Below are 9,322 nucleotides of genomic sequence, written 5' to 3'. Positions count from 1 at the left end.
TCAGAAACAACCTCATTGAAAGCCACATCCAAAATGAATGAGCCAGCTTTGGAATCCATTTAATTGTTTAATGTTCTGTTGGTGATATGTTAAGTAGCTTCTGTTAAGTACAAATGACATGAGAATCTTATGAATTTTGTAGTCCCTGACCTTTGTTGTTGCTGAGTAAATGTCTCATTATCCATCTAATTGTATGCTTGATATCGTTGGGTGATCTCATTTTAGGTATCTACATATGACAGGTCCTTCTGACCTTTAGGGAAAATGCAGTTGTCAGTGAGACAGTGAACTAACATCGCATGGCACTAAGATTAGGTAGCTGTCATGGCATCTGTCAAGATATCATGTCCGAGTGGTGTGCAGTGATGTCTCTCATGATAGACAGCAGGTTGAGAGGAATCTTGAGGAAACTTCATTTGATTTGCCATCATCAGTAACTTTTCAATGTTTCAGAGTGCACACAGACTGCTAATTTGTCCTGAAATGCTTGAGCATCCTCCAGGGCAGCATTACTGTGTTACTCTGAGCAGTAACGCTTTACATAGCTTTTCTCAGCAGATCAATGTGCCATGAGGGAGAGCGGAAATGTGAACTTGCCTTGTACATCTCCCAGCCTTTATAGGAAGTGCGCAGCGTACAAAATCTGACACATAGAATGAATCTTCCCCAGCAGAGGTGAGAGGAATCATCACTGATTCCATGCTCTCATTTTCAAGGTGTGTATAAGTGTGGGATGAGGTGTAAAGGGCGTGCCTTAGCATAATGCCTGGAAATTGCATTTAACCTCAGTGTTGCCCACATTAAAGTGCAACACCTTGACGCAGTCCTCAATGTCACAGTTCAATTATCCTTGACATTTGAGGCTTAGCAGTCAAGGAGTTGGTTGCTTGTGAGAGGTGAGCAATGCTTGACTACTAAAACTTCTTTCATCCTTGGGATGCCTGAAGAGATTGTTCATCTCCCCCATGGTGTGACTAAACCAAGTCCAAATTGGAAGATATATAAAAACAGATACTTTAACAATGTAAGTGAACATAAGTTTACAAAGCATCTGGGGAGGGACTAAAGTAGTGGTAATATGACTGAACTAATTATCCAGAATTCAAGAATTCTATTGACAAGGGGTCAAACCCTGCCATGGCAAATGGTGAAAATGGAATTCAATAAAAATTTGAAATAAAAATCTACCTGGATGACAACTACGTAGCCATAGTTGATCATTGTAAAAAACCGTCTGGTTCACAAATGTCCTTTAGGGAAGGAAATCTGCTGCCTGGTCTGGCCTGCATGTGACTCCAGACACACATTAACGCTGTTGACTGTCAGTAATGAGCAATAAACGCTGGCCTAGCCAATAAGGCCCACATCCCATGAACAAATAATAGTAAAATGGGGAAAGGTTATTCAAAATTACTTGAGAGGAAGGGGCACCTGCAGTGAGATCATATATCCTGCCCCTGCTTCCACATCCCTGCTCCCCACTAGCATCAATGGAAAAAGAAATAGAGTCAATATTTCAAGTCCAATATACAAGTGTCTAGCATCCACAGTACACTGCTTTTAATTAAGAATGGAAATTAGTTTTTGAAGAAGGATAGAAGTTTGTTCAGATTGACAGTGAGTTAGTCTTTTTGGTAATGAGATCTCAGTCTCATAATGAATCTATTCATCCCCACGTGAGTGGTTGTGTACTTCTCCGGCCAAATTCAACATTTTCATTGGACCGCAGAGGACACTAGGACCTGATAACTACCAACCCTTTACATTTTCAGACTCAGCTGTGGGCCAATTCAAGCTGCAAAGAGACAAAGGGAGGAATTGATGGAAGTGTTTGGAAAGCAATTAATGGTGATAAATGAACCGTAGAAGTGGCGGGGAAGTAGGAAGCACAGAGGGCAGGAAGGGTGCAAGAGTCATTGATTGGACATGATGCATGTAATCATGGCTGTTATAGTCCATGAGCCTTTGTGAGAGGTGCATTCAGTGGCAGGAATGGGGTGAGTAGTGCCTCTGTGAGTGTGGGCCAGCAGAGAGAAGGTAGTAGCATTTACCCTTGCAGAGCACTGAAGATCATTATTCTTCTATTGACACTGTCTTACTTCACTCAGGACACTATGTTCAGGCTGGCTGGATTGGTGACATGGCCTCATGTCATGCTGAAATTGAATAAAGAACTGTTTTCATTTTCACCATCCTGTTCATCAACAGTTCCAAATACCTGCCCATGCACTAGGGGAAAGAGAGCTTTCCTTTTGTCCGATCTACGTCCTGAATGTCAAGGCTCAAGCACTGCAGTCTGAGGAGTTATTTCTGGCTTGCAGCGACTGAAGTGGTGTGCACTGAATAGGGTGCTGGAGGTGCGAAAACTTAGATTCTTGCAGTACTGAGCACTTCGATCTCTTCAACCACGGAATTTCCGAAGAAATGTTCCCTAGAGCCCACTTGCATAATTAATAAAATGAAGAATTGAAGAATCATAATAAAAGTTGTTCTCAGCAACAGTGGATTGGATGCCATGAAGCTCACTTGACAAAACACCTCACTTAAAAAGGGAAAATGCAATCTAGGCTGAACTATGACCAGGTATACTGTAATTAATTATTTGATTTAGGAACATCTGAATTGTTGTAATTAAATTTTCAAGTCCAAGTCACATGGAATGTAACGGAATAGTGGGTGTGAAGGAGCAATACAGAGTAACAATGTAGTTTATCTCCTTACTTGGTATTTTGGGCACATTTTTGTGAGAACATTTCAGCCTGAGCCCTATAGAGGAAAGATATGTGTGCCCTCCCCAAATGTTGGCATGCTGGGCTGAGGTAACATCAACAATAGAATAAGACATGCATCATAAAATGTAACTATTGCTTTGATAAAGCTCAGTCAGTAAAGTTAATAATATGATAATTCCTTTATGTTTAAAAATGAACTAAATAGTTATAAATGGTTTAAAGTTGTGAAAGGATAGTACCTCACATTTTCACTTACCCTGCTTTCACGAAGAGGTCTTTACCAAATCCTCGCCATACTTTAATTTATTTCTCTTTTTCAACAAAAAGGATTACAATGACAACGTGGCCTGCGCCATTGGAATGTTCAAACTGTCCCAGAATGCATGTGTTATAGGGTTGCCAAGTCATTTATTATATACCAGAGACAACATTCCATCCAACTACTTAGCTGATAGTAGCTTTAGTAAAACAATGGCATCATTTTACTGAGATTTTGTTCTAACAAAATGGAAATATAGCCCTTTGCCCTTGGCACAAACATTACTAAGTTCACCCAGTTTTAAAACCATTTTAAAGTATTAAAATGCCAAACAAATTGGAACACCAAACAACATGTTCTCAATTAACTCTTTATAAGCTTAAATTTGTGAGGGCCACTGTAAAGTATACCTATTTTGATTTTCTTTTTCAGTGTTGCCATTTATTTTTGATGTAATCACACAAACATTATACGTTCTTCTCATTGTACATGCCATGTTTCCACCTTTACTGTGAGAGTTAGAGTAATGCTGACATTATTGTTTGTCCACACTGCCTGAAAGGATGTCCATATTTAGTTTCACCCCATCTGTGTCAAGCCTTTTACTGTCAAACCTTTACAATTGCTTTCTCATAGAGTGTAGCACCAGTTAGTACTGATATTCAAAATAATAACTAAAGTCCCGAGTCATAGTTATCTTGGATTTTGCCACTTATTGGAAAGGGACTGCAAGAACAAGGAATTGTTCAGGACTTTGGTCTGTCCTCCCTTGGAGTATTGTGTGCCGTTTTGGTCTCCTTATTTAAGGAAGGATATACTCGCATTGGCAGCAATACAGCAAAGATACACTAGATTGGTTCCTGTGATGAGAAGCTGAATAAATGTGGTCTATACTCTCTGAGGTTCAGGAGATTAGGAGGTGACCTAATTGGAACTTACAGCCTTCTTGAAGGGGCTTGCCGGGGCAAACACTGAGAGATAGTTGATGCAAAGAGGAAGTGTGTGGATTGATTTGATTTGGTTTGATTTACTATTGTCACATGTCCCTAAGTATAGTGAAAAGTTTTGTTTTAAAGAGATTATAACTGGAGTCGGAAGGGTCTTTGATGTTGGCTGCCTTTCTGTGGCAACAAGAAGTATAGAAGGAGACAGTGGATGGGAGGTTGGCTTGCATGATGGTCTGGGCTGTATTCACAACTTCCTGTAGTTTCTTCTGGTGCTGGGCAGAGCAGTTGCCGTACCAGCCATGATTGATCCAAGTAGAATGTCTTCTATGGTGTATCTGTAAAAGTTGGTGAGGGTCCTTATGGATATACCAAATTTCCTTAACCTCCTGAGGAAGCAGACGTAGGGGTAAAGTCTCAGGATAAAGGGTTGATCATTTGTGTATTTGATTAGGAGAACTTTTACACTGAGAGATAAAAATCATTGGAATTCTCTGCCTAGAGGATTGCGAATCCTCCATCATTGAGCATTGCAGAGAGGCTGGAAATCAGGCAGAGATAAAGGAAAACAAACACTGCAGGAGAGGGGCAGCTGGAGAAGAGAAGCAGCAGTGCCTGGGAAGAAAGAGGATAAATCGGTCTATAATTTCAACCAAAGGGAATTGTGGTGTCTATGGTAACATTAAAGATTACATTCAGCCCCTGAGAGTCATAAGTAACACAAAGCAAGCAACCAAGGAAACGTGAAATAAGTTTTAATCTGCATTTGTACCAATTGACAACAGATGATGCAATGAAAAACAAACATATCTGAGATGTGTTGCTACATGAGTTTAAGGCCAAATCTTGTTTTTAGCCAGGCTTTCAAAATTCATTCAATTAATTAGGAAGGATACTGTTCTTTAACTTGCTTTGTAGAGGTGATCTCACTTCTCTCACCATGCTTCCTATTGGAGGCCTAAACTCCCAAGATTATTTTAGAATTCTTTATAGCAGTGTGCGTAGTGGATCACTGCTGATGGAATGCTGTTTATAATCTGACATGCTGCTGCTGTTTGGCTGCTCTCCCTCTTCACTCCAATTGCAGTTGAACAGTACTAGGACTGTCCTGCTTTGAAGTTAGGCAAGAATGTAGGTCTTTTTGTTTTGTTAGTTAAATAAGGCATGTCAGCAAAGAAATATGTCATTCTAGCTCTCTGGTTATTCAAAGGCTCACGTCATTGAGGTTCTCTATAAGCCACTATTGCACCTACTGTTAACCAGCATCAGTCCTTTAGCTCTGCATTCTGGTGAGTTTTTTGTCTTTTCTTTTCCTTACGGCCTTAAATGTTCAATTACTGAAATAACTGTGATTAGAATTCTCTACGGTTATAATGAACATGGTTTGCAGATTGGAATGCAGTTCTACTTATTTGCTGTGTGCTTGTCTCAAGACACAAAGTTTCGTAATGCTCTCTTATACTGATATTTATACCAAAAGATCTCATCATAGCTCTAAAGCATACTTATCAACTTGCATATCTGCGCACCAATCTTTTAAATGGGACAAAAGATAATTGCAAAATCTTGCTAGTACTTCTGTAATGTGAAGAACATTGAACCTGTACACAGTAGAGTTGTGTGAAGGCACCTTGTTAATAATTATAACATTTTACTTTAAAATGTTGAAACGTTATTCCACATGTGAAGACCAGTTGGATTGCGAAGAAGCTAACACAGAGCCACTTGCTGCAGTTAATTTATTTTTAAAGGTCAGTGTTGTCATGGTAATAACTGGCAAGGAATTTTACCATGTTTATACTTTCAGGCAGAGCACAACAAGATGACTAGTGATGAGACTGACACCATACTGATTCCATCTTGCTGCAAATGCATTTTAATTTAAAACTTTGAAATTTTCAAATAAAAATCAGAAGTTAGAATATTTCAAAACAGCTTCATCACATTTTCAGTGATACTCCTGTTGTATCAATTCTTTAGATCAGTAATCCTGATTGTGCAGTAGTTGTATATCCATGACTGTTCCGACATTTGTTAAAGTTCCTCTGATACAGCAGAGTTTCCCTGCTAGGGAAAAAGGAAAATGTTAAGAGTGACACTTATTTAGTACCTTTTAAGCTGTCAATGTACTCATTGTCTAAGAAGTACTTTTTTGGTATGTTCACTATTGTTCTGTAGGCAAAAGGATCAATTAGTTGCACACAGCAAAGCTACTATGAACAGCATATGGGATAAATGATCAGTTCATTCATTTTGATAGTGCTACTTGATCGATCAGGATGCTCAGGGAACTTTTTTTTTTGATAGGGTCAAGTGACCATTTATTCTTGAATGCACAGGCAGGGTGTCCTTTTAACACTTCATCAGAAACATGACAGCTTTCACAACGCAGCACTTCTTCAGTATGCACTGAAGAGCCAGGCTGGATTATACATGAAAATTCTGTAGCGTGACTTTTACCAACGTTCCCAGTCAACTGCATGTGTCTGCAGCCTTACAGGAACCTGGAAGGTACCATGAAAATCCTTCGTAAGTTGTTTCTTCTAAGATGCCAGCATGCAGCCCACAAAAAAATTAAAGGTCGACTGCAATCAAATAAACAGGCCATCCAGAAGGAAAATGCAATGGACTTAAATACATTTGAACAGCCAGTAACCATGTACCCAGGTGTATTACTGAGCTGTGGGCAAAGTTGACCTCTGTCAGAAGTGCAAGAGACAATACCGTGGCCAGTCATTAACATTTTTAAGCTGGATGCATTGCAGGAGTGCACATTGGTTTTTACTCCCCTTTCACTCACATGTCCTTAGAGGACATCAACTGATGAATTGCCACATCTAGCCATATTGACACCAATTAAGGAGGCAGCCCTTGACTGACTGGAATAACTGCATAGGAGTGTGGTGAGAGTAAAGAGAGTAAAGCTAGGATCTGATCATCTTCATGTGATAGGAATGGAACTCATTCATGTTTCCTTCATGCCAAAGCAGAAGTTTTAAGGATCTGCTTCAACTGCACAGAGCAGACAGTAACAGAGGAAATTTGCAAACCTACCTGCTTGTATGTCCCATAGGGCCATTTGTGGAGCAGCAGACAATGCAGGCAAAAGTGACAGCATCGATGTAGTCTGGAAAGCAAGAAGATGCATGTGAGGCTGCACTGCCAGACCATTCAAGATCACCAGCGCAGACACATCACCTCAATGGGCCCTCAAGCAATCATAGAAAGGGTGGCATATAGCAAGCAACACATCAGGGAGGAGGTGAGGGAGCCAGTTGTAGCTGTTGGCAGTGGCCCTTGGAGGATGGACACAACCATACTGTGATGACGGAAGTGCAGAGTCATGGGGGTCACACACTGAGTTTGTGTTCCCATAGCAACAGTGGGAGACATGCCTAAGTGTCAAGTTCCCAGAGACTGTGCAGAGTGTGGAGCAGAGAATGGAGATGTCCACTCAAAATATATATTCTGCCCTGTATCGGGCACATGACTGCATGAGCCTGTCCATTGAGAGCATGACCAACTACTTGGAGAAGCATAAGGGGTATCATTAGAGTGGATTCAGGAGCATTGCACTGACTTCCAGGCAACAAATGTCACTTTATGTAGAACTGACACATCACTGGCCCTGATGGCACAGATGATGTATGGACAGGGCACCAGGTATGGTCAACTCTAACATTCAAGCACCCATGAAGTGGGTGGTGATGAGTGTGGGGGTACCTCCAATGAAGGCATCATCATCTGATGCCTCCACAGCCTCTCCAACGAAGGCACCATCAATGCAGGAAGGCTCTCTGGCAGTGGCTGCCTCTCCATTGTTGCAAGTATGGCAAGCTGTTCCAGTGCCCACACTGGCACCACAACACTGAGGATTACTGCCAGAATTATCTCAGCAGACACACATGAACAGCCTGCCTCCACCTAACCTTTCCTACAGGGGGAGCATCCTGTAGGAAGAACAGGCTCTTACTAGTGGGGTACTGCAAGGGTCAGTGATAGGTCTGTTCCAAATGTTCACAACTTATTTAAATGATTTGGATGTGAAATTAATTAAATTTCCAAATTTGCTGGTGACATCAAACTGAGTGGGATCGTAAGTCATGAGGATACAAAGGAGCTTCGAGAGAATGTGAACAGGCTAAGTGAATGGGTTAAAACATGATAGATGGTATTTAATGTGAAAAAGTGTGAAGTTATTCATTTTGGTGGAAAAAAAAGACAGAATAATTCTTAAATATTGAGAGCTTGGAATGTGTGGATGTCCAAAGGAATCTGGGTGTACTTGTCAATGAGTCATTAAAAGTTAGCATGTGATTGCAGCAAGCAGTTAGGAAGGCAAATGATATGTTAGCATTCACTTCTACAGGATTTGAGGATTTGAGAAATTAAGATATCTTGCTGTAATTGTATAAAGCCTTAGTGAGGGCTCACCTGGAGTATTATCTCCAGTTCGGTCTCCTTATCAAAGAAAGGATATATAGTCATAACGGAGTTCCACGGCAGGTCATCATATTAATCGATGGCAAAGCAGGATTTTTTTATGAGGAGAGATTGAAGAAACTCAGTCTATATTTCCTTGAGCTTCAAAGAATGAGAGGTGTAGTGAATTGAAACTTACAAAATTCTTACAAGGTGAGACAGAGTGAATGTATATAGGATGTTTCCCCTGACTGGTGTTTCTAAAACCAGATAATATAACTTCAGAATAAAGGGTAGGCCATTTAAAATGGCGATGAGGAAGAATTTTTAGAGGGTGGTGATCCTTTGGAACGATGTTCCCCAGAGGGCTATGAGGGTCGGTCATAGAGTATGTTCAATGAAGGAATTGATAGGTTTCTGGAGATTAATGACATTAAGGGATGTGGAGAACGTGTGCTTAAGTAGCGTGGAGGTAGATGGTTAACCATGATCTAATTAGTGGGATAGGCTTGGTGGGCTGAATAGCCTGCCCCTGTACCAATGTTCCTGTCCATCAACAGCAATTAGGTTATATGCATTTCTGGCAATGGAGAGATAAATGTTGTTTTCATAACCTCAGCTTCCATCATGTCATATGTACTTTTCTTTCCCATTTTTATTTCACTAGGCTGGTCATCATCTTGTTTCTTCCTCACTAATGCTAATGCATTCAGATAGTTTTTATATGTAATTTACACCACATTTAGACATAACCTTTGTTTCCTCACTGTATCCATTACTATTCTTTCTAGTTGTTTCATCATGAAACTTCAGTTATTTAACCTTCCCAGGTATTTGCTTGGCTCTGTTGATATTATTCTTGCACTGAGTTTGAAACTTGTGCCCACTTTGTGACTTGAATATTTTATTGATTCACCTTTTAGTGCATTACTTAGTATTACTCAGTTGCCAGGAGTGAATACTTT

Source organism: Rhincodon typus, chromosome 12 (assembly GCF_021869965.1).
Source record: "Rhincodon typus isolate 14 chromosome 12, sRhiTyp1.1, whole genome shotgun sequence".
Classification (NCBI taxonomy): Eukaryota; Metazoa; Chordata; class Chondrichthyes; order Orectolobiformes; family Rhincodontidae; genus Rhincodon; species Rhincodon typus.
Note: the sequence above shows the minus strand (reverse complement) of the source record.